This window comes from Enhydra lutris, unplaced genomic scaffold (genome assembly GCF_002288905.1).
Source record: "Enhydra lutris kenyoni isolate GAN:26980312 unplaced genomic scaffold, ASM228890v2 scaffoldscaffold53, whole genome shotgun sequence".
NCBI classification, from domain to species: Eukaryota; Metazoa; Chordata; class Mammalia; order Carnivora; family Mustelidae; genus Enhydra; species Enhydra lutris.
The window spans coordinates 954,767-982,523 of record NW_019154137.1 but is presented as its reverse complement, the minus strand read 5'-3'; the positions used below and the strand labels follow the sequence as shown (position 1 = coordinate 982,523).

The 27,757-nt window shown below is 38.3% G+C and overlaps 1 pseudogene; it reads right to left on the bottom strand.

The window, feature by feature from the left end:
• Window positions 1–27,138, bottom strand: part of LOC111157217 — a 175,097-nt pseudogene extending 147,959 nt beyond the window's left edge.
• Window positions 27,139–27,757: the final 619 nt, after the last annotated feature.

The following is a 27,757-nucleotide window of genomic DNA, read 5'->3' as shown; positions in this document are numbered from 1 at the left end:
AGTGAACTAAGCAGAAAAAAAAAAAAATCCCACCATTTGCATCGACATGGATGGAACTGGAGGGGATTATGTTAAATGAACTAAGTAGAGAAAAACAATTATCATGATGGTTTCACTCATATGTGGAATATAAGCAATAGCATGGACCACAGGGGAAGGAAGGGAAATCCAAAGGGGGAGAAATCAGAGAGAGAGAGAGAGAGACGAATCATGAGAGACTGTGGGCCCTGAGAAACAATCTGGGGGTTTCAAAGGGGAGGAGGGTGGGATGGTGGGAGGGTGGGGTAACAGGGTGATGGGTATTGAGGAGGGCATGTCCTGCAATGAGCGCTTAACTAACATACTTAACTAATATACTTAACTAATGAATCCTTGAACACTGCATCAAAGACCAATTAGGTACTATACAATGGCTAACTGAATATAATTTAAAAAATTGAAAAAAAAATCCCTGCTCTCTTGGAGTTCTCAGTCTAGTGATGAGAAACACAAGCAAAAAGCACAACTCTGATCACGTCAATTCTCATTTCATATTTCCTCCTTAAAAGCAGAAGAAAACACCCACTTTTCTTTAGAATTTGCCCTACTTTCTTTCGGTTGGACGTTCTCTACAATTTAGCCACACCCTGCCTTACATTTCCATGTAGCTGTTTGTCCTGTCTCCTTAAATATCTTTCTCTTCCAATTCTAGCTGTTGACATTCTAGCCATTTTAAAAGCCCATCTCAAATATACCCTTTCTAAAAGACGCCCTCACAAGATCTCCATAATAAACCTCTCCTGTCCCTCCAATGAGCAGTTAAATTATAAAAACATACTCCTTAGAATCAGACACAGATTTGAACCCTAATTGCTCCAATAACAAACGAGTCCTTGGAAAGTTAAATTTCTCTCAGACTCAGTTTGATCTATAAAATGATGGTGAGAACACATACCTTGCAGAATTGTTATAAAACATAAATGTAACACATATCAAGGGTCTTACAGTACTCTGGACGTAGTAGACAATCAGTGATCGCCATTAAAAAGCTGTTGACAGTGGGTCGAAATTACTCCCTTTGCTACTTACTATTATCTTGAGCTAGATTCTTAATCTTCTCAAAACTCAATTTCCTTCTGTGTATAATAGAGCTAACAATAACCCAGGGTAGCTATGAAAATATTTCAAGTGTCAAGTACAATGCCTGGCCCACAGGATGAACTTGAGCAGATGTGAGTTTCTGTTTACCACATTCTGACTTCCATTATGGCATGGATGTGCTCACACACAAGCATATGCCACACTTGGGTCTACTTCTCCCACTAGTTTATTAACTCTGTAAGCCACAGTCTGTGTTCTCTCTCCTTCTTCTACTGCAGCTATGACTTTTTCACAGTGCCTCGAACTTGGCTAATGCTGAACTGCTCTTTGGTGCATTTTCTGCCCTCTTCCCAAATCTTCCCTTCCTTCTTTCCTCTTCTGAAATTACTTAACAGCGCTATGGATTTTTCTGTGGCGCTAATCATAATCTTTCTCACTGTGCCGTTGTCTTATCTGCCCCCATCACCTCTTTCTCCCCACACTACTGCCAAGTAGGTTTGAAGATGCTTGAGTAACAAACAAGATGCTTGAGTTATTCTCCTCTGTGTCCACCCTGAGAAGAGTCTTGGACTGGGATTTTTATGGACTAAGACCTAAGTATCTGGGTTAATTTGAATTACATACTCAATACCGGGACTATAAAAACCTCTAATGAAAGCTTTAGCTTGGGTTAATCATGGGAAGTACAAGTTTATCAGACTTTATTCATGGAGTGTATTTGGATGGAAACGGATCCATTGTTTGGTCCCAAAAGACTGAACATCCGTGTGATGAGTGATGGGATTCTTAACTCTCTTATATAGTTCAACTACTAACATGAATGTTCATGACAATTTTCACAAGGCGGGCCCTGCTGATTCTTCTGACTTTGTCTGTTATATCTGCATTTTGGTAAAGTGATATATTACTTGTTGCAATTTTATAAAGATATTTGGAGAACAAATTCATCTTACAAAGATGTCAACTTTAAGATAAGGAATCACAGCTAGAATTTGATTATGCTACGGTTTTCCTCTGCCTTCTCCCCCATGATCTTGGATCATAGTGTTTTATATTAAATCTACATCAAAAAGTCACCAGGGTGACAACTTTTCATTTGGGCTTTCAACCTAATATGTGGTCATAAACTGCTTTGCTAAGTTCCTCTTCCCAGATCCATTTAAAGTGCTAGGTCTGCACGGACAGATGTGCTGACTTCTAGTAAAAACTGCTCAATGTATTTTGTTTCATGTTCCTCGGTCTCATGTTGGATGATGAAAGTGCACCTCTAATGATTGCTTTTGTCAGCAATCAAGGTTTTAGATCCATTTTACCCTCTCATAATAAAAATCCAGGAATCATTGCGATGAAAACAAAAATGGCCAGACTTAGGATTTGCAATAAAATAAAGAGTATTAGAAGGTAAAATGTGGCCCTGGGAGTCCCACACTAAATTTTTTCCACTTGTCTTTATTTTATTGCACTTGTGAAGAGGGACTCGGTGAAGCAGTCTAGGGCTATATATAAAGTAAGTGCAAAGCCCCAAATGCCAAACAACTGAAGAAAACGGATATATAAATTGTAATATGTATAGAACGCTACGCAGACATTAACAATTACATATATCTACATTGAATATGTTCAAAATGTTACATTTAAAAGAAATAAAACTAAATGTATATAGGAAACACACCTCCTAAATTTACATTTTTTTTTCCTCATGGCAGTATGGATTTTCTCCTCGCGATTATCTTCCTAGAGATTATGAAAGCTAGAGGCTCTGTCAAGGACCTTTGGTAACATAAATTGAGCTGAATCTGCCTTCGGCTCAGGTCATGATCTCAGGGTCCTAGGATGGAGCCCCGCATTGGGCTCTGCTCAATAGGGAGCCTGCTCCCACCCCCTCCCCCGGCCCCCGTTCCGGCCTCTCTGCCTACTTGTGATCTCTCTCTCTCCCTCTGTCAAATAAATAAATAAAAGCTTTAAAAAATAAATAAATTGAGGCTGAAGATAGTTTTGTTTTCTTTTTAGCATAATAAAGTGTAGGAGATAATGCTAAGAAGAGGCTATTCTCCCTGGTGTAAAAGCCTGGTTTTGCTTTTTTCAAGAACAGGCCTGAAGCACATACCTCAATGAGGGCTTATTTTTGTCTCTCCGCTCCCCCACTCAAAGCTCCAATGCCCCCAGTCCCTCACCCAGTAGGTGAACTGAACAAGACACCCACACTTACTGTCAATTTCTACCATTTGGCCAGACACAAAAGGACAGGGCTTTGTTTGGTTCTAAATAATCAAGAAACTATGAAGGATTGAAGAAAACAGGTATAATCGAAATGTTCGCTATGTGGAGCCCCCCATGACTTCTGAATTTGAACTCCACATCACTGAAGCCTGGGGACAAATTGAATGGAATGAGAGAACTGTACATGAACTGCCACCACCATATAGACTCCAAAATACAGGACACTTGAAACCTGCCATTTGTTTAAATATTCAGAACATTCTTCAGTATTTCAAATAATTTTCTTGTTTTGCTGACTATTTTGACATGGACTGCACCCACCCCGCCCTCCCCTGATAAAGGATAGAGAACCAGAGATAACCACATTTGTAATTACAACTTCCTAGCCGATGGAAGCATTCAGCATTTCTAGAAAATGCCTTATAATCTTCTACTGATGACCTAATTTATATATTTTTTGGCCACAAGGATGTAAAATGCGAGAGCATCTTGACGTACAGCCACAGAACTTAGAACTGAGTTTAAAACTAAGACACTCTAGGGGTGCGTGGGTGGCATTGTTGGTTAAGTATCCCTCCCTTGGTTTCGGCTCAGGTGGTGATCTCAGGGTTGTGAGACTGAGCCCTGAGTTGGGTTCCTCACTCAGTGCAGAGTCTGCTTGAGATTCTTGCTTCCTCTCCTTCTGCCCCTCCTGCTCATGAACTCTCTCTCAATAAATTAAAAAACAACAACAACAAAATGTGAAACTGCAAGTCGGTGCAGCCACTTTGGAAAACAGTGTGGAGATTACTTAAGAAATTAAAAATAGAGCTACCCTATGACCCTGCAACTGCACTACTGGGTATTTATCCCAAAGACACAGATGTAGTGAACAGAAGGCCCTCTGTACCCCAATGTTTATAGCAGCAATGGCCACAGTCGCCAAACTGTGGAAAGAACCAAGATGCCCTTCAATAGACGAATAGATAATGAAGATATGGTCCATATATACAATGGAGTATAAGCCTCCACCAGAAAGGGTGAATACCCAACTTTTGTAGCAACATGGACGGGACTGGAGGAGATTATGCTGAGTGAAATAAGTCAAGCAGAGAGAGTCAATTATCATATGGTTTCACTTACTTGTGGAGCATAACGAATAACACGGAGGACACTGGGAGAAGGAGTGGAGAAGGGAGTTGGGGGAAACCGGAGGGGAAGACGAAGCATGAGAGACTGTGGACTCTGAGAAACAAACTGAAGGTTTTGCAGGGGTTGGGGGTGGGAGGTTAGGTGAGCCTGGTGGTGGGTATTATGGAGGGCACGTATTGCATGGAGCACTGGGTGTGGTGCATAAACAATGAATTTTGGAACACTGAAAAAAATTTTTTAAAAAGGTGAAACTCTAAATATTCTGGATTATTATTCAGTAAGTGAAAACTAATGTAACATTGTAAAAACAAAATTTCAGCAAGCCATAACTATAGCAATGGCTGCCATTTATTACTGACCATCAGGTAAACCTCATGCCCACTCTATGAGTGTTTTGTCCCCAGCTTTAGGAAAGAAACAAGTGAAGTTTAGAGAAGTTAAAGAAGCTCTCCCCTTAAACAAGCTCTCCCCAAGTGTCACTGTCACTGAGAGACCAGAAGTCAATCCTAGCTCTTATTCCCAAGCTGGTGCGTTCTTTCCACTATGCTTAGCTGCTTCATAAAAATAACAGACATTATCAGCGAGGTTTTAGAGAAGAGAGCTCGGTTTTCCAGACGTGCTGAAGAAACAGAAGTTAGAGCTTAGAAGAAATAGAGAGGAGAGCATGGAAGGAGGAGCCAACTAAACCCACTCGTCTGTCAACTCGTTGTGACCAAATACACTCCATTCTGATTCTGTGGATCAAACAGATCTGGCTCTTCTACTTTATAAAACTCTACTGAAGGACTCACGAGGGCCAAGAGACTATCTGATGATAGTTTATGTGAAACTCTATGGCGGTGGCTTTTGTAGCTCTGCCAAAAGTAATTCAACCCATTCAGGGGTTGGGTCAAGGTGGTATTTTTCTCGGGGAACAAATTATCTTTTTTTCTTCCTCATAGAGGGAGATAAGACAAAATCTACACATAAGGTTCTTGACCATTTGCTAGAAAATTAACTTAAAATGTAGGCTGAAAATCTGGTTGTTATTTGGTATAGTGTTTTGATCTCCATTTGAGACCTGTTCTAATCCACTAAAACTTGATACAAAAGCAACTTTAACCAAAAAAAAAAAAAAATCTTAATTCACATACCAACAAATTCACACATTTTTTTAAAAGATTTTATTTATTTATTTAACAGACAGAGATCACAAGTAGGCAGAGAGGCAGGCAGAGAGAGAGGTGGAGGCAGGCTCCCTGCTGAGCAGAGAGCCCGATGTGCGGCTCGATCCCAGGACCCTGGGATCATGACCTGAGCCGAAGGCAGAGGCTTAACCTACTGAGCCACCCAGGCACCCCAAATTCACACATTTTTAAAGATTACTGACATGCAATGTTATTAGTAGTTTCATGTGCAAAACAGTGACTTGACAATTCTATACATTACTCAACGCTCACCAAACTTAGGGTGGTCACCATTTGTCACTATACGTTATTAAAATATTATCGACTATATCCCCTCTGCTGTACTTTTCATCCCCATGAGTTATTTTGTAACTGGAAGTTGTACCACTTAATACCCTTTGCCTATTTAGGACCATCCTCCCAACACGCTATGCTCTGGTAACTACCAGTTTCTCTGTATTCACAAATCTACTTGTTGTTCTTTTTAAATTTAATATTCTACATGTAGGTAAAAACATAGGATATTTGTCCTTCTTTGACTTACTGAAAATAATACCCCATGTTGTCACAAATGGCAAGAGCTCATCCTTTTTCATGGGTAAAAATTCTGTACATAGGAACGTGCTGGCGCACACGTGCGCTGTATGTTCTTTATGATGGACACGTAGGTTCCTTCCACGTTTTTGCTATGGTAATTAATACTGCAGTTAAAGAAGGGGTGGATATATCTTTGTAAATAGTGTTTTTGTATTTTTTGGATAAACACCCAGTAGTGGAACTATGGGAACATACAGTATTTTTAAAAATTTTTTAGAAAACCCTCTATACTGTTTCCCACATTGGTTGCACCCAATGATATTCTTACCAACAGTGCACAGGGTTCCCTTTTCTCTACATCCCTGCCAACACTTGTTGTCTTTTTGATACTAACCATTCCGACTGGTGTGAGGTGGTATCTCACTGTGGTTTTGATTCGCATTTCTCTGATGATTAGCAATGCTGAGCATCTTTTCATGTGTCTGTTGGCCACAAGTATGTCTTCTGTGGAAAAATTTTGGATAGGTCCTCTGTCCAGTTTTTAATCAATTATTGCTTTATTTGGAACCAATGTTGAGTTGTAACAGCTCTTCATATTTTTTAGATATTAACCCCTTATCGGATAAATTATTGGGAAAGATCTTCTCCCATTCAGTAGCTTACCTTCTGTTGAGGATTTTTGTATCCATGTTTATCAGAGATATTGGCCTGTAAATTTTGGTAGCATCTTTGTCCTCATAGAATGAGGATAATGCTGACCACATAGAATGAATTCAGAAGTTTTCCTTCCTTTTCTATTTTTTGGAATAGTTTGAGAATAATAGGTATCTCTTTTTAAAATGTTTGGTGGAATTTTCTTGTGAAGCTATCTAGTCCTGTAATTTTCTTTGTTGGGAGGTGTTTTTTTTAACCAGTTCAATTTCATCACTATCGAGTCTATTCAAATTTTCTACTTCCTGATTCAGTTTGGAAGACTGTGTATTTTCAGGAATTTAGCCATTTCTTCTAGGTTGTCCAATTTGTGTGCAATATTTCCTAGTATTCTCTTATAATCATTTGTACCTTTGTGCTGTTGGTTATTTCTCCCCTTTCATTTCTGCCTTTGAGTCTTCTTTTTTTCCTGTGTCTGGCTAAAGGCTTATTAACTCTGTTTATCTTTTCAAAGAACCAGCTCTTGATTCCATTGATCTTATTATTTTTAGACTCCATTTCAATTATTTTTGCTCTCATCTGTGTTTCCTTTCTTCTACTAACTTTGGGCTTTGTTCTTTTTCTAGTTCTTTCACGCATAAGGTTATTTTGTTTTAGATTTATCTTCTTTCTTGAGATAGGCTTGTATTGCTATACACTTCCCTCCTGTAACTGCTTTTGCTGGGTCTCAAAGATTTTGGATCATTGTATTTATAACTTCATTGTCTCCCATGTATTTTTTTAAAAGATTGTTTTAGAGAAAGAGAGAATGAGCAAGTGAGGGGGAGAGGCAGAGAGACAGAGAGAGAAAAAGTCTCAAGCAGACTCCCCATTGAGCACAGAGCCCAATGTGTATCTCAGTTCCACAGCCCTGAGATCATGACCTGAGCTGAAATCAAGAGTCAGTCCCTTAACTGACTGAGCCACCCAGGTGCCCCCCCCCCATATATTTTTATTTCCTCTTTGATTTCTTTGATGACCTATTGGTTATTCAATAGCATGTTGTTTAGCCTCCACTTGTTTGTGATTTTCTCAGTTTTTTTTCTTGTAATTGATTTCTAGTTTCACATCACTGTGGTGAGAAGAGATGCTTAATAGGATTTTAATACTCTTAAATCCACTGAGGCTAGTTTTGTGACCTAATATGTGATCTATCCTGCAGAATGTCCCATGCATACTTGAATGTGTATTGTGCTGGTTTTGGATGGAAAGTTCTACATATATCTATCAAGTTCATCTGGTCTGATAGGCCATTCATAGCCACTATTTCCTTATTGATTCTTTGAACTATCCATTGGTATAAATAGGATGAAAAGCCCCTATTATTATTGTATTACTGTCAATTTCTCTCTTTACGTCTGTTAATATTTTCTTTATATATTCAGGTGCTCCTATGTTGGGTGCATAGATAGTTATAATTGCTATATCCTCTTGTTGAAATAATCCCTTTATTATGTAATGCCCTTCTTTCTCTCTTGCTATCGTCTTCATTTTTAACGTCTATTTTGTCTGATAGAAGTAGTTCTATCCTAGCTTTTTTTTTTTTCTTCCATTTGCATGGAATTTTTTTCCATCCCTTCACTTTCAGTCTGTATGTGTCTTTGAGTCTGAGTTCCTTGTAGGCAGTATATAGATGAGTCTTGCTTTTTTTATCCAGCCACCCTATGTCATTGGAACATTGAGTCCACTTACATTCAAAGTAACTTCCCACTTAGAACTACTTTTGCTGGGTCTCAAAAGATTTTGCTACCATGTTGTTAATTGCCTTCTGGTTGTTTTTGTAGTTCTTTGTTGTTCTCTTGCTCTCTTCCCCTGTGGTTTGATGGCTTTCTTTAGTGTTATGCTTAGATCCCTTTGTGGGTTTTTTAAAAATCTATTACAGGTTTTTGATTTCTTATTACCATGGAGTTCTATGTAACATGTGTGTAATAGCCTGTATTAATTTGATGGTTGCTTAAGTTGGAACACATACTAAAAGCATTAAATTATTACTTCCCCCTCCAAGTTTTATGTGTGAAATCATATAATTTACACCTTGACATATTCTGCGTCTTTTTATTTTGTATTTCCCACTTATTATTGTACTACAATTGAGTTTAGTACTGTTCTGTTTTAGCCTTCATACTGGCTTTATAATTGATTAATCTACTACCTTGACTATATGCTTGCTTTTGCCAGTGAAATGTTTTCCTTTCATATGGTTCTTAATTCTAGTTATGGTCTTTTTCTTGCCACTCAAAGACGTCCCTTTAACATTTCTTGTAAGGCTGGTTTAGTGGTGATGAACTCAACTTTAACTTCTGTTTGTCTGGTAAACTCTTTCTCTCCACTTCAATTGTGTCTGATAACTTGCTGGATAGAGTAGTCATAGTTGTAAATTTTTTTACTTTTAGCACTTTGAATATACCCTGCCACTCTGTTTCAGCCTGAAATATTTCTGCTGAAAAATTAGGTGATATCCTTAAGGGGAGGAGGTGGACCCTTATTTGTTTGCTTTTTCTCTTGTTGCTTTTATTTATTTATTTATTTAAGATTTTATTTATTCATTTGAGAGAGAGAGAGGGCACACACAAGCAGTAGGAACAGCAGAGGGAGAGGGGGAAGCAGGCTCCCTGCTGAGCAGAGAACCCGATGCGGGGCTCGATCCCAGGACCCTGAGATCATGACCTGAGCTGAAGGCAGAGGCTTAACCCACTGAGCCACCCAGGTGCCCCTCTCTTGTTGCTTTTAAAATTCTCTTTTTACCTGTAGCTTTTTCCATTGTAGTTATTATGTGCCTTGGTGTAGACCTTGCTTGGGGGCTCTCCTTGATTCCTGGACTTGGATGTCTTTTTCCTTCCCTACTTAGGGAAGTTTCAGTTACTATTTCTTCAAATAAAATGTCTGCCTCCTCTCTTCATCTTGGATCCTTATAATGCTAGTGTTATCACACTTAATCATGTTGCAGACATCCCTTAACCTATTTTTTAATTCTTCCCCTTTTGGCTGTTCAGGTTGGTTGTTTTCTATTACCTGGTCTTTCAGATTGCTGATCCATTCTTCTGCATCCACTCGTCTGCTGATTCTAGTGTATTTTTTCATTTCAGTTAGTATATTCTTCAGCTCTGGTTCTTTTCACATTTCCTATTTCTTTGTTAACGTTCTCACAGAGTTCATCTACTCTTCTCTCAAGTCCAGGAAGTATCTTTGGGACCATCACTTGTAACACTTTATCAGGCATATTACTTAGTTCCATTTAATTTAGTTCTAATTTTGTCTTGTTATGTCATTTTTTAGATATTCCTCTGTATCCTCATTTTGTGTAATACTCTGTTTCTTTGTATTAGGTAGGTCTGCTAGGTCTACTGGTCTTAAAAGTGGTGGTCTTGTGTCAAAGAAATCCTGCAATGCCCTTTAGTACAATCCCCTCTGGTCACCAGGATTAGGCTCTCCAGGGGTGTCCCGTGTGTGCTGTGATTCCTTTGGGCATGCTGGTAGGTGGGGCTGACCTTCATCTCAGCTGGCTGAAATAACCTGCCTCACCTCCTACAGGCATACGGGACAGAGTTTGCACCCCAGGCTGTTGAGGAGCCCGGCTAGAGCACCATGGGCTAGCTGATGGGTTGGGCTAGCTCTCAACCCACCTGTCTACAGTTAGCCACTGCAACACCTGCTGTCACTCTGAAGAACATGGCTTATTCCCTGCACGGCCAGCTAGGAGGCTCAGCTACAGGAACTGTGGGTGTGTGGGATGATTTCCCACCCCTTGCCCCCGTCCCCTACCCAGAGCAGGAACCACTTTGTAGTGGCGCTTGTCCTGTCCCTGCTGGGTGTGTTGGGGCAGAAGCCACTTCGGAAGGGAGCCTGTTGAGGTAGCTGGGTTGGGTGGAGCAGGAAAGCAGGACAAGGCCAGAGTGGGGCATACTCTACTAGCAAGGTAGATGGAGTGTGTTAAAACCGGCTCCTGCCAATGTCCAGCTATGTAGTCTGGGGAATGGTGAGAAAAATGGGGCCTGCCAGCACGTTCATTCCCAGAGGAATCTCCTGCAGATTCCTGCCCCTCCAGCACACATTCTAAAATTAGTCCATAAATCTCCTTCATGGATGCCCCAGATGCTTTTCAAACTGCTGCTTCTGTGCTGGGTGTTAGACTGAGTAATATAGTAGGTTAGCTCTTTCAGGGCAGAATCTTGGTTTCCTGTAGCCCTCCAGCTCTTCTGGATTTAAGCCCTACTAATTACTTAAGCTCCTAGAGTTAAGCTTTGTTGATTTATAAAGCCGGACATTATGGAGTGTCTTCTTCCCAGTGGGGGCCAAGGACACCCATGTGGGGTCTGATCCCTTGTTCTTCATGGTAGTGATGTCCCTTCCATTTGTGGTTAGTTACACAAGGTATTTGGTACCTGGGTGTGTCCCTGCCCCTATTTCTCTGTGGCCTCTCCAGGACGATGTGTCCCTGCCCCTATTTCTCTGTGGCCTCTCCAGGATGAGCTGTGGCAGTTCTGTTCTGCCATTCTTTAGTTAGTTGCAATACACGTATTTGTTGCCTCAGTGCGTCCATGAGAGGAGTGAGCTCAGGCTCCTTTTACTTCACCGTCTTCCCCACGTTCCCCACATAGACTCATTTAAAGCCTACAGGTTTTTAATATATTCGTAAACTTGTGCATCCATCATCAAAATCAATTTTAGAACATTTACGTCACCCTTAAAAGAAACGAACATCACACCCCTTAACCATCACCCTCTAAGCCCCTATAAACCCCTACCTTAGGCAACCATTAATCTACTTTGTCTCTACAAAGCAACTTTCTATTCGCTAAAATCCTAAATGTTTTCTGGTTTTGAAGAGATCAGTCCCATCCTGAATGTTAGCTGGAAAAAATACCGGAAGTAGTCAACTTTTGTCGGGGGTGGAAAAATAAGGAAAGATAAAAGAGCAGCACCCTTTTTTTTTTTTTTTTTTAAAGATTTATTTATTTGACGAGTGAGATCACAAGTAGGCAGAGAGAGAGAGGAGGAAGCAGCCTCCCTGCCAAGCAGAGAGCCCGATGCTGGACTCGATCCCAAGGACCCTGAGATCATGACCTGAGCCGAAGGCAGAGGCTTAACCCACTGAGCCACCCAGGCGCCCAGAGCAGCACCATGTTTTCTAATATGAAGTCTAGTATCATTATTTAGTTGGCAACTATGCGATCTTAAATTCATGAAAGCGAAACTGAAATGTACTCACCAAACAGTTTTTTCTCTTCACCATCAGGCAGGGTCTCCCAGGTCTAGTTTCTCAGAACATGGTTGGCATACTCAGGTAATGATCTTCTTCTAGGAAATCCCAGTGAAGGGAGCAGGGGATGCTGGAGGAGAGCGGCATTCTCTACTGGTTACGGCTCCACTTACTGGCTTCTTGAGAGTTCTGGGGGAACTCAGAAGTTCTCACAATTTAATGTAGGCAGGAGAAAGGGATCTTCAAGACCCTGATACAAGCTGTGTCTTTAGCTGTGTCCTCCTTCCCACTTGGGAGACATGACAGTGTGGTGGAAAGATCAGGTCTGGCATGACTGCTTTGAATCCTAGGTCTACATACTAGATATAGGACCTTACTTAATCTCTTTGATTCTCAGTTTCTTCATCAGTAAAATAACACGACTACCATCCAATAATAATGGTGGAGTTATGAGAATTAAATGTAATGACATCTGTTGAAATGTCAAAACCTACTATATTGTACATAGTAATAATCAATAAATATTAACTTCTCTTTTATACTCTCTTCCCATAAACTCCAGATCATCAGACTATTCTCTTAATTGTCTGGGTCCTGCCCTACATAGGGCATGCTTTGTGGTCATCAATAACTGAAGGCGTGTGTTTAAGGGCTTCTATTAGTAACCAACTGTGATCTTATTACTTAACTTGTGGCTACTCTGGTTTTCTCATATTTCAAAAGGTTATCACAAAGCTTCAAAATATGCATAGGAATCACCTGGGAATTTTTTTTTTAATTGCAGACTGATTCAGTAGCTACAGTGAACAGAATTTTTAAATAGATTCTAAGGTTCCTGCCTTCCTTGTGTACATGTTCTATAGGATCCTCTCTCCCTGTGTGTGAGCAGTACCTGTGCATTGGATAGATCACTCTCATGATTAGGTTACATGACAAAGATGAAGGGATTTTGTTCATGTAAATAGGGTCCCAAACCAGTTGATTTGAAATTAATGAAAGGGAGATTATCCTGGGTGAGTGTGACCTAATCAAGGAAACCCATTGAAAGAGGGCCTTGAGGTCAAGACACTCTTGCTATCCTTGAGATAGTGAGTTTTTAGCAGTTCTACAGCTACAAGGAAGTAAATTCTGTCAGCAACCACGTGAGCCTGGAAGAGGACTCAGTGCCTCAGATCAGACCCCAGTCTTAGCTGATAATCTTGATTTAAGTCTTGTGTGATCCTGAGCAGAGCATTCAGGTAAGCCGTACCCAGATTCCTGACCCATGAAAACTTTGAAATGATAATGTGTTATTTTATGCTGCTAAATCTATGGCAGTTTGTTACACGGCAATACAGAACTAATATAGTAGGTCTGAGTGAGGCATTTCTAATAAGATCCCAGGTGGCTATTGATTATGCACCAGCATGTCCACACTCTGAGTAACAAGAATATATCACACAATCATTTCAAGACTTAGAGCGATCATAGATATTAGGGATGAACAACTGGGGGTGCTTTTATGATGATTTCTTCAACCTTAAACGTAAAGTTTAATGATTCATAATTCTTCATTATAACCTCTATTTTATAAATTCTTCATTTGTAACCTCAATTTTCTAAAATTGACTCTCATGTGACTTTTGTGGGAAATTCCCACTTAAACTTCTAGACATCTATTTCCAATTAGAGTTTCATTCCTTTACAATTTCCTACTCTTGCAAGAAAAATATATTCCTAATCAAATGCAAATGGCACAACACAGAGAGGTAATTATCATTTTATCAATTCAGTCCAATCCTCTTTAACCACACTCAGTATTATAAGTAACAAGATCTTAATGGTTACACTTGAGGATATTAAAATAAGATGGAGGAAAAATGAATTGTTTCTTGGCTTTGCCAAATAGGAATTATTCACAAAATAAGTTTTTCACCTTACTGTCTTATTAAATCATTTTTACTGGCTTTCTTATTTAGACTGTATGGTTGGATACTACCAGGTATAATGGAACATCTATCAAACATTCTATGCAGTCTAGCTGATCTACTTGGTCAAACAGGAGTCTTGGGACTGAAGGATTTATCTACATGAAACTGCAGGTTTCAGAATTCTATTAGCTGACTGCTATTTGTCACAGCAATTTATCTTGTGTTGATCGAGAGTGCCTACCTTGGAGATTAGTAAATGTAGAACCCAATAACTCAACTCTTACAGATCTCTTTTTGGACCTGTTAGATGAAAAGAGGAAGTCATTTTCTCCAGATTCTTTCTTCTACATCTGTTAAATGGGTGGCACTAAAACTTTCAGTTCATTCTAATTCAATTCATTTCAAACTTTACTTAGTGCATTACTGTCTTAGGAACAAGCAGTATGAATAACACCTAGTGCCTGCTCTTCTGCAGTTTATGATCTGGTGGGGGAAAAAACAAATAGACATGCAATTATAATATAGCATAACTACTAAGAGAGGGCCAACTGCAATGTAAGTAATATGTAATTTTGAATTTAAAGTATGGGTAATATTTAGTGAAGTAAAGGGAAGAGAAGATGCCTGGCAGAAGGAACAACGTGTTCTATGGGTGAAGAGCAAGAATTAGAAAATTCAAGGTGGTTAGAACATAGGTAAGAGGTAGAGGGAGAAAATTGGAAAAGCAAGCAGGACCCAACACATGATGGCTGGTTAAGCATATAACAGAGTTTGGAGATTAGTTTAGGTAATCATTTGTAAACTTTTGGGTCTCAAGAACCTGTTACACATATATAGATAGACAGAGGCGCCCATGACCCAGAGATCATGACCTGAGCTGAAACCAAGAGTTGGACGCTTAACTGACTGAGCCACCCAGATGTCCCAAGACACTGTTCTATTCTTAAAAATTCTGTAGGGCCCCATAGAGCTTTAGTATCGGTGTTAAATGTATTAATACTTGCCATATTAAAAAAACTGGGAGATTTTAAAAGATTTAAAATAATTAAAAACCCATTACATGTTAACAGAAAAGTTTTTTTTTTTTTGCAAATCTCTTCAATGTCTGGCTTATGTAGAAACCAAGCTGATTCTCATATCTGACTTGTGTCTATTTATTGCATGTTATATGTCCCTTAACCTATGGAAAACTCTACTGTAGACTTAATGAGCAAATGAAAGTGAAAATGGCAAATAATCTCAATAGGATTATGAACATTGTTTTGAATTTGCAAAGCAAGAGATCTCACAGACCTCTGGGGATCTTCTTGAATTTGAGAACTACGGTCTGAAGACAATGAGAAAACCCTGAAGTGTTTAAAGAACAGAGTTAGATATGATCAGAGGTTCATTTTGGGAAAATTACTCTGCAGGGAAAAGATGTGTTATAGCAGAATAAGAATAGAATCAAGTAGGCTTGTATGAATTCCAAAAATGTGTATCTGATCATGTCTAGGCTTACTGAGCTACCAGGAAAGGGTTTGAAATAATATTACATATGCTAAATATTTATTACAATGTTAGCGTTCAGTGCTCTTAACCACAGTAATCATCCGTTTCCTAGGATTCCTAGGGCAAAATCCAGTGCAGAGCTAGAGTCTGAAACAGAGTAAAGTTTGGCAAGAGATGCAAATTCTCATAGAATCTCAAGCACTGCGGTACAACCAGCCAACCATCCACTTGCCTCAACTAAATGCTATTCACTGAAGAAATGGATGAAAGTGAAGACATGTTTAGCTAAGGCCCTCGTAAAGAAAGCCCTGGATCAATAATGAATTGGCATAGCAAAATAATTAATAAAAATAATATAAATGATAATATGTTACTAATAAACAATTTTGAGCACTTACAATATGCCAGGCACTGTGTTTAAGGGCTTTATCATTTTAATTTAATCCTCATAACAACCTATGAGGTAGGTAAGATCATCATTACCCCCAGGGGATATTACTATTACCATCTCCACATCCAGGATGGGAAAACGCAGATGAGAGGAGGAAATGACCAGGCAGACACAAACCCAAGTAACTCATTCAAGGGTCTAAAATAAAGAACAGAGCTAGGCTCTGAGCCTATGTCTAGCTGACTCGAAAACCCATTCATAGCCAGTGTGCTATACCGCCACACTACAAGATACAATGTAAAACGCTTCATGAATAAAGCTAGATTCTGTATCAAATAGATTACCAGATATTGCTGATAGTTTATGCTAAGATAAATCCTGATAATTAAAGTAACATTTTTCTACCCTAGAAAAAGAGATCTGAAGTAATAGTTCATTGCTGACAATGGTTGATACTATTTATGGTGAAGGCATACCTTTCTGGGGAACAGACCCACACGCGTTTACATTTTTATTATTGTCTACAAATTTAAGAATGTTGCCTTTGCTAATTGGGAGGCAGTAGAAGAGAGTAGTTCAATGTAATTGGACTGTCCAGATTTGAATCCCAACTCTACCATTTACTAACTCTTTAACACTGAGCCAGTCAGTTAACCTGTCTATGCATCGGTTTCTGTGGCCCTTAAACAGGGGCAATAACAGTACCTAACTCAAATGGCAGATTTTAAGATTAAATGATAGAATATATACAAAGTATTGATTATGGAATATATCAGATTAAATCTCAAATATTAAATATCACAGATTAAATGCTCAAAATTATTAACAATCTGATTAAATTATACCCAAAGAACTCCTCCTTCACCATAATTATTTATAATATTATATGTTTTAAGGGCCTAAATTTTTTCATAAGGTGTATAAACCCTAAAATCCCTGCCAGTTTCAAGCTTCTGTGTTATCAAGTTGACCTAAAAATCTCACTCTCCTTCTCTCTACACTGCTGCAAAGGAGGCTTTGCCAAAATAATCAGTCCCATACTCATTCCAATAGGGACATTTATAGTCATGCAATCAAACCAACCAGATTAGGAGCTGAATTTTTGATAGAATAGACTGGATCTTTGGCATGTTCTGAATAGAGCTTTAATTTGTCCAGCTTACCATAATTTTTTAAAGTACTTAAAGTAGAATTGGGTTTACTGAGAGGTTAATATTATCTAAATGTCAGGTATTTATAGTAATTTTACCTAGGACATTGGGAAAACTTCTTAACTCTGTGTACTTTTTTTTTTTTTAAGATTTTATTTATTTAACAGACAGAGATCACAAGTAGGCAGAGAGGCAGAGAGAGAGGAGGAAGCAGGCTCCCTGCTGAGCAGAGAGCCCGAAGTGGGGCTTGATCCCAGGACCTTAGGATCATGATCCCAGGACTCTGGGATCATGACCTGAGCCGAAGACAGAGGATTTAACCCACTGAGCCACCCAGGTGCCTCTTAACTCTGTGTACCTCTATTAAAATCTTTTTTTTAAGACACACTCATTGATATAAGGCACAACATCAACAGGGTTTCAAAAGTTTCTTTCTTCTATTTGGGAAACATGCACACATGCCCCACTTGCCTGTATGCTGGACTTTTATTTTTCCCTTTTGCTTAGTTAGGGACAAAGTCTGCCATTTTAGGATTGAAGCAGAGTCCTTCTGGCTCTAGGGAGAAGGTAATAAATTTTTTCTTCATACTGCACTGACAATTCAATCTTTGTTGAGAGAATTGCTATCTCTGAGGGTTGCTTAAGACTGGAAATCGATGCAGTTGTTTTCTTGGTAACCAAGCTACTTGGAATCATTGATATACAAAGATTCAAGTTCTGACTTTGCTAGGTACTCTTAAGGCTCCAAAATGTTTTTCAAAAAAAATTAGGCTGAATTCTGACTTAGAAAGGCAATAGAAAAAACAAGTATTCCAGCCCAACATAAAACTTTTTTTTTTTAGAGTGGTCAATTGTAGCAGAATCATCTGGAAAGATGCTGCAAGACACCAGGAGTAAGGGAAACAAAAGGATTAAAGCAAAGTGTAAGTAGCAAGTTTGTGTTGGGCTTACAAGTTTGTTCACTGGGACATATTCTTTTCTTATGTATAAGCAATACCAAGAATTCATACAAGAACAACACATTCTTCATCTCCCAAAATGAGAAGAGGAAGAAGAAATAAGGGAATCTTACTTGGAAATGGAATCTTAGAGCTGGAACAGGCCTTAAGGACCATATAGCTTAGGTCCCACATAAAGTGACTTCCCAAAGGTCACACACTTAATGATAGAGCCAGGACAATAATTTCAGTTTTTTTGATTCACATTGTAGTGTTCTTACTGGTCTAGCACAAGTCCTCAGTAAGTTTATTTTTAAAAAAGGTTTTATAATGTACTTATTAAATCAGTTATTTATAAAGTGAAATTCCAGGCGTGGTAGAAAAGCCTAAGATGATCCCCAAATCAATTCTGGTAGATAAAATTCACTGACTGGTAAGTCTATGGAATGCCAATTTAAGAAAAAAAAATACTGTGCCCATCAACATGCATTAAAAACAGAAAAGTTTCCAAGAAAACAGTAAGAACAGAGAAGAGGCAATCAGAAATAAAAACAGGAAATTTTTTTATCAGTCCAGTAATAGCTCAAGAAGACTGGAAAATTTCAGCTCTGAATGTGGAGATGGGTTTCCAAATGCCTTGCCTCTATCTGTTTGGTCTCTTTTTGAGTGCAATTCTTATGCTGAAATCCCCAATTCCTACTACTCTTACTTCATATTTTCTCCTCACTTCCTTCTTTTGGGCAACCCAACAGAAGGATTTGTGCAGGGGGCACCTGGGTGGCTCAGTGGGTTAAGCCTCTGCCTTCGGCTCAGGTCATGATCTCGGGGTCCTGGGATTGAACCCCACATCAAGCTCTCTGCTCAGCAGGGGGCCTGCTTCCCGCCACCTTCCCCTCTGCCTGCCTCTCTGCCTACTTGTGATCTCTCTCTGTCAAATAAATAAATAAAATGTTTAAAAAAATGATTTGTGCAGTTTATTTAACCATCAAAACCCCTTCTCCTTCCTACAGTCCTGGTTATAAAAATAGGGAAAACAGACAGAAATGTATGGGTTAGCATTCAGATGGATATTATGAAAATAGCTATTATATAATAGGTATCCAATGATATCCAATAAATATTGCTTACTTGTGTGTGCTCCACTACAAAAGACAAAGTCTATGCATCCCAAAGGCTATGGAATCTCCTAAAATCTCCAAAATCATGAAAATGACTCAGGAAAATATTGCACCCTCAGCTTTTATCAGATAAGACCTTAAGAAAGTTATTACTTCACAGTTTCTGAGAGTAAGATGCTAGAATCAGGAAATCTGAGAAGGCATGGGGTAGGGAAAGGAGGGCTAGGGCCAGGAGGTAAGAAAAGAACCAAGAGGTATCTGGGTGGCTCAGTTGGCTAAGGGTCTGCCTTTGGCTAAGGGTCTGCCTTCAGCTCAGGTCATGATCTCAGGGTCCTGGGATCAAGCCCTCCATTAGGCTCCCTGCTTCTCCCTCTGCCTCTCCCCTCTGCTTGTTCTCTCTCAAGTAGATAAAATCTAAAAAACACCAAGCAAACAAACCAAAAAAACCCACAAAACAAAAACCCAAGAAAGAATCTACAAAGCAAACATCAAAATTCCATTTCCAGCTATGTTGACATAAGTGCTACCAGATTTGCCCTCCCAGTGTGAACAGTTATAAAACTGAACAAAATATATGAAGCTGTTGTTTTCGGGCACTGGACATAAGGCAACACAGAACACAATACTTAAAGAACAGCGACAGAGAAGATGAGCACCAGGCTCACTCTAGGCTCCCTATTAGCGTAGAATTCCAGCTTTAACACAGAGAGGTATGGTCCAGGCAGACCATTATGAAAGACAATAAAGAACATTAAGTACTATGAAATATTTGATTAACCCAAAGAAAGCAGGAAAAAAGGAATGGGTGAATAAAAGCACATGAAACTAAAACAGAACGAGCAAATGACAGAATCAAGAGGAGCCATATCATTAAATACATTAAATATACATAGAAGAATCATTCTCAAAGTAGATGAAAAGGAGATTGAAGTATACACTGTATGCAGGTGTTCACTTTAAATATAAAGACACAAATAGATTGAAGCAAAACAATGCAAAAAAATGTCTACACATTCAGACAAAGAAGATTATAAAAGATTAGCACCAGAGAGAAATTAGAATGTTGCCAGTGATAAAAAGAATACTTCAAGATAAATTCATAGTAATCCTGAATGTGTATGCTACAGATAATAGATTTACAAAATACACGAAGTAGGGATGTCTAGGTGGCTTAGTTGGTTAAGTGCCCAACTCTTGGTTTCATCTCAGGATCTCATGGCTCTTGAGATGGAGCCTGTGTTGGGCTCTGCACTCTGTAAGGAGTCTGCTTGAAGATTCTCTCCCTCTGCCCCTTCGCCCATTTGTGGGCATGTTCTCTTTCTAAAATAAATCCTAGGGGCGCCTGGGTGGCTCAGTAGGTTAAAGCCTCTGCCTTCGGCTCAGGTCATGATCCCAGGGTCCTGGGATTGAGCCCTGCATCAGGCTCTCTGCTCAGCAGGGAGCCTGCTTCCTTCTCTCTCTCTCTGCCTGCTTGTGATCTCTGTCTGTTAAATAAATAAATAAAATCTTTTAAAAAAATAAAATAAAAATAAAATAAATCCTAAAAAAAAAAATCCAAAACCCCCACAAAATACACGAAGTAAAAACGGACAGAACTGAAAAGAGAAATTGAGAAATCTACAATGGGATTTTGCACACCTTTCTCAATAACTGCATGAAGTTGAAAAACAACCAAAATATATGAAAATATATGAACACCATTATCAAAGAATGGGACCTAAATGATAATTATAGGATACTACACTCAGCAACATCAGAAAACAACTTTAACTTCATAGAATTTTCATCAAGAGGCTATATTCTAAGTGAGGAAATATAGCTCATTAAAATGTTTGAAATCTTACAAAGTATATTATCTGATAACAATGGAACTCAGATGTTAATATCTAGAAAACTTCTAAGTGTTTTGAAGTTAAATATCACATCTAATAACCTAAAGATCAAAGAAGAAAAATTAAAATACTTCAGTTGAAAGATAATGAAAATAATATATTAGAGGAAAATGTGTAATAGCAAATGCTTATACTAGTAGAAAAGGCTTAAAAATCAATTACATGTGTTTTTGCCTTCAGGATATAAAAAGTTAAGTATCAACAAAATTAATGGGAGTGAAGAATTTTAAGAAAAGCACAAAGTTCAATTAAGTAGAAAGAAGAAGAATCAGAAAAAATTCTTTAAAAAAAAAAAACTGATAAACCCTTAGCAAGATGATCGGGATAGAAGAAACACATTTTTTGGTAAAGGTTTTATTTATTGGAGATAGAGAGTGTATTGTGTGTGTGTGTGTGTGTGTGTGTGTGTGTGTGTGTGTGTGAGAGAGAGAGAGAGAGAGAGAGAGAGAGAGAGAGAGTGTGCGTGTGCACCAGCAAAAGGGGCAGAGGGAGAGACAGACTTCCTGCTGAGCAGGAAGCCTGTCCAGGGATTCAATCCAGGAGCCCGGGATCATGATCTGAGCTGAAGGCAGACACTTAACCAACTGAGCCACCCAGGTGTCCTAACAAACACATTTTATTAATATTAGAATTAAAAGAGAATATCATTACAGATCCTACAGACATTTAAAGGTGATTATTGGGAAAAACGTTAGGCTGATAACTTCAACATCTTAGATGGTCAAATTTCTTGCAAAATATGACTTAACGATAAACACAGGGAGGAGTATAATGCGAAGTGAAATAAGCCAGTCAGAGAAAGGCAAATGCCGTATGATTTTACTCAGATGTGGAATTTAAGGAACAAATCAAACAAAAAAAGAGAAACCAGAACGGATTTCACTATAGAGAACAAAAGGATGGTTACCAGAGGGGAGGTGGGGGAGGGGGATAGGGGAAATAGGTGAGGGGGATTAAGGGTACATTTTTCTTGGTTGCACAGAATAATATATGGAACTGTTGAATCACTATATTGTACACCTGAAACCAATATAACACTGTTAATCACACTGAAATTACAAAAAAATTACTTGAGAAAACTGACAAAAGAAATAGAAAATTCCAGTAAAATTCTATTAAGTGAATATAACTAACAAAAAACTTCAGAAATATTTGGACCCAGTTTCACTGGTGGATGGTATCAGACATCTAAGGAATAAGGTCAATCTTGCATAAAGCTGTTCAGAAAAATAGAGGAAGAGAGAGAACATGTCACAGCTCATTTTATGAGGTCAATATTACCCTAATACTAAAAATCTGACAAAAACAACTAAAGAACAGTACCTCTCATTAAGATAAAAGTTCTTAACAAAACATTAGCAAATAGAATCCAGCCAACAAAAATATTTAATGCATCTAGTACAGTTTATCCCAAGAATGAATCATTTGTTCAATACTTACCAATTTATATACCACATAAAGTAAAAAATTAAAAAATAGGACCACAATAAATTCAGAAAAAGCATTTCACAGAATTTGGCATTTGGTCATGTTTAAAAAAAAAAAAAAAAATCAATCAGGGACGCCTGGGTGGTTCAGTCTTTAAGCGTCTGCCTTCTGCTCAGGTCATGATCCCAGAACCCTGGGATCAAGCCCAGCATTGGGCTCCCTGCTCAGCGGGAAGCCTGCTTCTCCCTCTCCTGCTTCTGCATGTCCGCTTCCTCTTCCACTTCTACTTTCCCTGCTTGTGTTCCCTCTCTTGCTCTCTCTGTCAAATGAATAAATAAAATCTTAAAAAAACAAAACACACAAAACAAAACAAAAAAATCAGCAAAATGTTAAAACTAGGGAAATTCCTTAAAAACAAAACGAAAAACAAGGAAAATTTCTCAAGCTGACAAAGACCAAAAAAAAAATTAGCAGATGGCATCACATTCATTGGTGAAACATTAAACACTTTTTCCCTTAGATTGAGAGTAAGGCAAGGATATCCACTTTCACCATTTCTATTTGGCATTATACTGGATATGCTAACCAGTGTGATAAGGCAAGAAAGAAATAAAACTGGAAATTTTAAAACTGTCTTCCTCACAGATGATTGTTTAATCAGAAAGTCTTAAAATCTTAAGTAATATATACTATCAATATCAGAATTAAGTAAGATTAGTAAGGTTCTAAGATATAAGACCAATTTTTTAAAAAATCAATTGTATTCTTGATTCTAGCAGCAAACATTTGGGAAATGAAAAAACCCTATCTATACAGTTATCAAAGAACATAAAATATTTAGAAATAAATGACAAGCTTTTGGGGTATTTCATAGTAGTGTACTATTTCTGAAGACTAACTAGAGATAGCTTTAATAAGACATCTGTACCCTGAAGACCTATACATAGCAAGTTACGAATATTACTGGAAACATTTAGGAATTCCTAAATAAATGAAGGAATATACTGCATATTGGATCAGAAAATCACCAGATTTAAGAAGTCAGTTCTTCCAAAATGGAGATTCAGTGCAATCCCAATCAGAATCCCAGCAGGCTTTTAAATAAAAATTAACATGCTTGTTTAATTGATATGAAAATGTAAAACCAACTTGAATAACCAAACTGGTTTTGGAACAGCTTTAAAAAAAACTAGAAAATAACTTTTAAAAGAAAAAAGATGGAGAACTTACATTGCCTGATGTTAAGGCTTTTAATAAAAGAAGACAGTGTGGCTTTAGCTAAAGATAGACCCATATCAATGGGACTGAACACTGACACCTGAAATAGATCCACATGTACATAGTCAACTAACTTTCTTCAAAGGCACTAAAGGTCCTCAGTGGGGAAAGGATTGTATTTTCAAAACACAGCCAAAATAACTGAATATCCATACGGAAAAAAAAATACCTCAATTCTTACCATACAACAAAAACCAAACAAATGACTCAAAATAGATTATAGTCTTAAGTATGGAGGCTACAATAATAAAACTTCTAGAAGATAACCTAAGAGAAAATCCTTTGCATCATAGAGTAGGCAGTTTATTTATTTTTTTAGATAGAACCAAAAAGCATGAATCATAAAGAAAATTGATAAACTGGCTTCATGAAAACTAAAACCTGTTCTTTGAATAACATCCTTAGGAAAATTAAAAAAGCCTCAGACTATACGACAATATTCACATTACTTACATCTGACACAAGACTTGCATACAGACTTTATAAAAATTCTTCCACGTAAATAAAATGAGAAACAAGCCAATTAAAAACTGGGCAAAATACTTGAACACTTTTCAGAGGACTATATCCGAATGGCAAAAAAAAAAAAATGAAAGAGATGTTCAATATCATTAGTCATAAAAGAAATACATATTAAAGACTCAGTAAGATACCAATTAGTCTAATGCATAAAATTTTTTAAACCTGACAATCCAATTACTGGAGAACATGTGCAACAACTGGAACTCTCCTATATTGGAGACAGGAATATAAAATTGTGTGATACTTTGGTGAACAGTTAGCATTTAAATCAAACATACATTTTTCAAAGGCCTAAAATGTTTGCACGTAGATATTAAAAAAAACATTTTAGATAGCGGAGTTTTAGGTTCACAGCAAAACTAAGAGTAAAGTACAGAGATATCACATATACTCGCATGCATAGTCTTTCCCAATATCAACTTTCTCAGTATATTTGTTATAACTGATAAACCTACACTGACACATCATAGTTATTCAAAGCCCTTGGTTTACTCTTGGTGTTGCATATTCTATGAATTTGGACAAATGTATAATGACATGTATCTACCCTTGTAGTATTATACTGGGTATTTTCACTGAATCTTTTGTGCTCCCAACTATTCAAGCCACCCCTACCCCCATCCCTGACAACCACTAATCACTTCACAGTCTGTATAGTTTTGACTTTTCCAGAAGGTCACATACCTCAAATCATATAGTATGTATACACCACACTTTATTTTTCCATTCATCTACTGAATGCCATCTTGGTTGCTTCCGGGTTTTGACAGTGATAAATAAAGCTGCTATAAATATTCATGCCCCAGTTTTAGTGTGGACACAAGCTCTCAACTCCTTTGGGTAAATACCAAAAGACAGTGTTCGATCAAATGGCTAAGCGTAGGTTTAGTTTTGTAAGAAATGGCCCATCTTCCAAAGTGGCTCCTCTAAGTGTGTGATTTTCCTCCTTCTTATGGGTTAATGCCCTGCTGGGGGTTTAGGTTCCCAACCACATGACCGCCCCTCCCACTGTTTTCAATGTGGCCTTCTTTGTGGCTTTAGCTGTGGAAAATCTGTTTTTGCTCATCTCCCAGTACGTCACTGATCACCAGAGAAATGCAATTCAAAACCCCAGGGAGAGCACTTCACACCCATGAGTGGCCATCAGCAAAAAGAGACAAGTGTTGTCGAGCATGTGGAGCGAGGGACCCCTTGCCCTGGTTGGTAGAAATGTAAATTGCTACAATCCCTACGGAAAAGAGTATGGAGCTTCTTCAGGAAAATAAAAATAGGACTGCCATATGGTCCAACAATCACACTTGTGGGTATATACCCGAAGGAAATGGAAACACTATTCAGAAGCCTTACCTGCACTTCCTTGTTCACTGCAACATCATCCACGATAGCCAAGGCACAGAAACAACCCAAGTGTCCATGAACAGATGAATTGATCAAGAAGATCTAGTGTGTATAAACACAACGGAATATTATTCAGCCACAAAAAAGAAGGAAATGCTGTCTTTTGCTACAACACAGGAGGACCGAAAGAGCCTTATAAGTGAAATAAGTCAGGCAGAGAAAGATAATCATTGTATGTTCTCACTTACATGCAGAATCTACAAAAACCCAATTCATAGAAACAAAGTGTAGAATAATGGTTGCCGGGGCTGGGGGGGTGGTGCAGGGGAGGAAATGAATAGATGTTGCTCAAAGGCTACAGATTTGAGGCTCTAAGGTGAATGAGTTCTGGGGTTGTAACGTAAAGCACAGTGACTATCATTAACAATACCTGAAAGTCGTCAGAGTAAATCTTAGCATGTTATCACGCGCATGCGCACACACCCACACAGAGTGGTAATTACTACAGAGAATGGAAGCATTAACTATCCTTATTGTGGCAACCAGTTTACAATATACAGGTTTACAATATACAATATACTGTATACAATATACAGGTACAATATACAATATCCCAGTTTATGCTTTAAACCCTTATTTATATGTCCATAATATCTGGAATAACATAAAACTGGAAGAAAAGAACGCACCAACGCCAACAGCACTAGTCATGAGGAAACTGGAAATTAAAAGCACAGTCTGATAGCGCTTCACAGCTACTAGAATGGCTCGAGTGTAAATAAAGTCTCCAAGACCAAATGCTGGCAAGGTTGCTGAGCAAATAGAACCCCCATACCTCACCGCAGGGAACAGAAAATGATGCAATTGTTTTGAAAAACTATTTGGCAGTTTCTTATCAAGTTAAGCATATACCCTCCCCAGGTTTTAGGTATTTACCCAACAGAAATGAAAACCCATATCCACCAGAATACTTGTGCAAGACTGTTCATAGCAACTTTAATTAAAAAAAAAAATCAAAACTGAAAAGAACCCAAATATGCACGAACAGAAGTAAATGTGTTTGGATAAACAAATCATGCTACATTCATACAGTACAAGACTGTGGAAAAAGAACGGTCTTTACATACAACGACATGGAGGGTTCTCAGCAACATTGCTGAGTGACCTATTTTCAAAAGAGTACAGGCTGTATGGCCACATTTATAGGAGTATTTAAAAAAAAGCAAAACAAACTTATGGTGAGAAATCAGATCACACTTTGAGGCAGGGTGCTGGCACAGGTATCAAGTTTGTCAAAATGAATTGAGCCATACATTTGCGAATGAGTTTCCTTTAGTGTATGGAAATTATACCTCATTTACAAAAAAATAAAAAATAAAAAAGAAACTGTGTAATTTAAAATTTTGTCAAACACCAGCAGTATACTTTCAAGAGTCAGTGTTTTGCAATTCTATCTGCACATGAGACGCACCTGAGTTTTGTTTTTTTGTTTTTTTTTTTTTTTTTGTTTTTTTGTTTTTAAACATACAGTTCTGACTCTTTACCCAATATTGAGAACCCCGGACCTGCTATAAAAACCATTCCTATATCAACTGGGAAGTTACTACTGTAATAGTTTGATTTTCACAGCATTTCTAGTACAGAAACCCACCTCCATGCCCGAATGAACTAGCCCATGCTGGCTTTGGAATTTTGAATTGTTCACAGGTGGACATGGCCACAATATTAACAATTCTATCACACATTTCAGAAACAGAATTCACCTGCCATCAAACCATCACAAGAAGACTTCCACTGATTATTTTACTTTACTTCAGAGTGCATATGATGGGTGGGGAACCTACAGAAACCAAAACCACGCTACGGAATTACCAATGGTTCTGTAAATCCAGCCTCCTCCTTAGCTCCTGTACATAATTTTGTAAAACACCTTTCATTAGCAGGCTTGTTTCTTGGAAGTGACAGTGGAACTCTCTTCAAGGATATATAGTCCAGGGCTAGACGTTAGCAACAGAATCTTAAGTGGAGAGACTTTTTTTTTTTTTAACAGAATGGACCCCAGAGAATAGGAAACGAGACCACCACTAGAAGAGTTGATAGAAACAATAAGAAGCTGGTTTGGAAGGCAATCAGAAACCATCAATGTCCTTTTCCACTTTAGAAGGCCAGCCCTGGGGACGAGATTCAGAACTCATTTTTAACACAAACCAAACCGCGCTGTCAAAAACAATACAATGGAAATTAGTAGTGTAGAGGAAGAATCTCGGACGAATCCC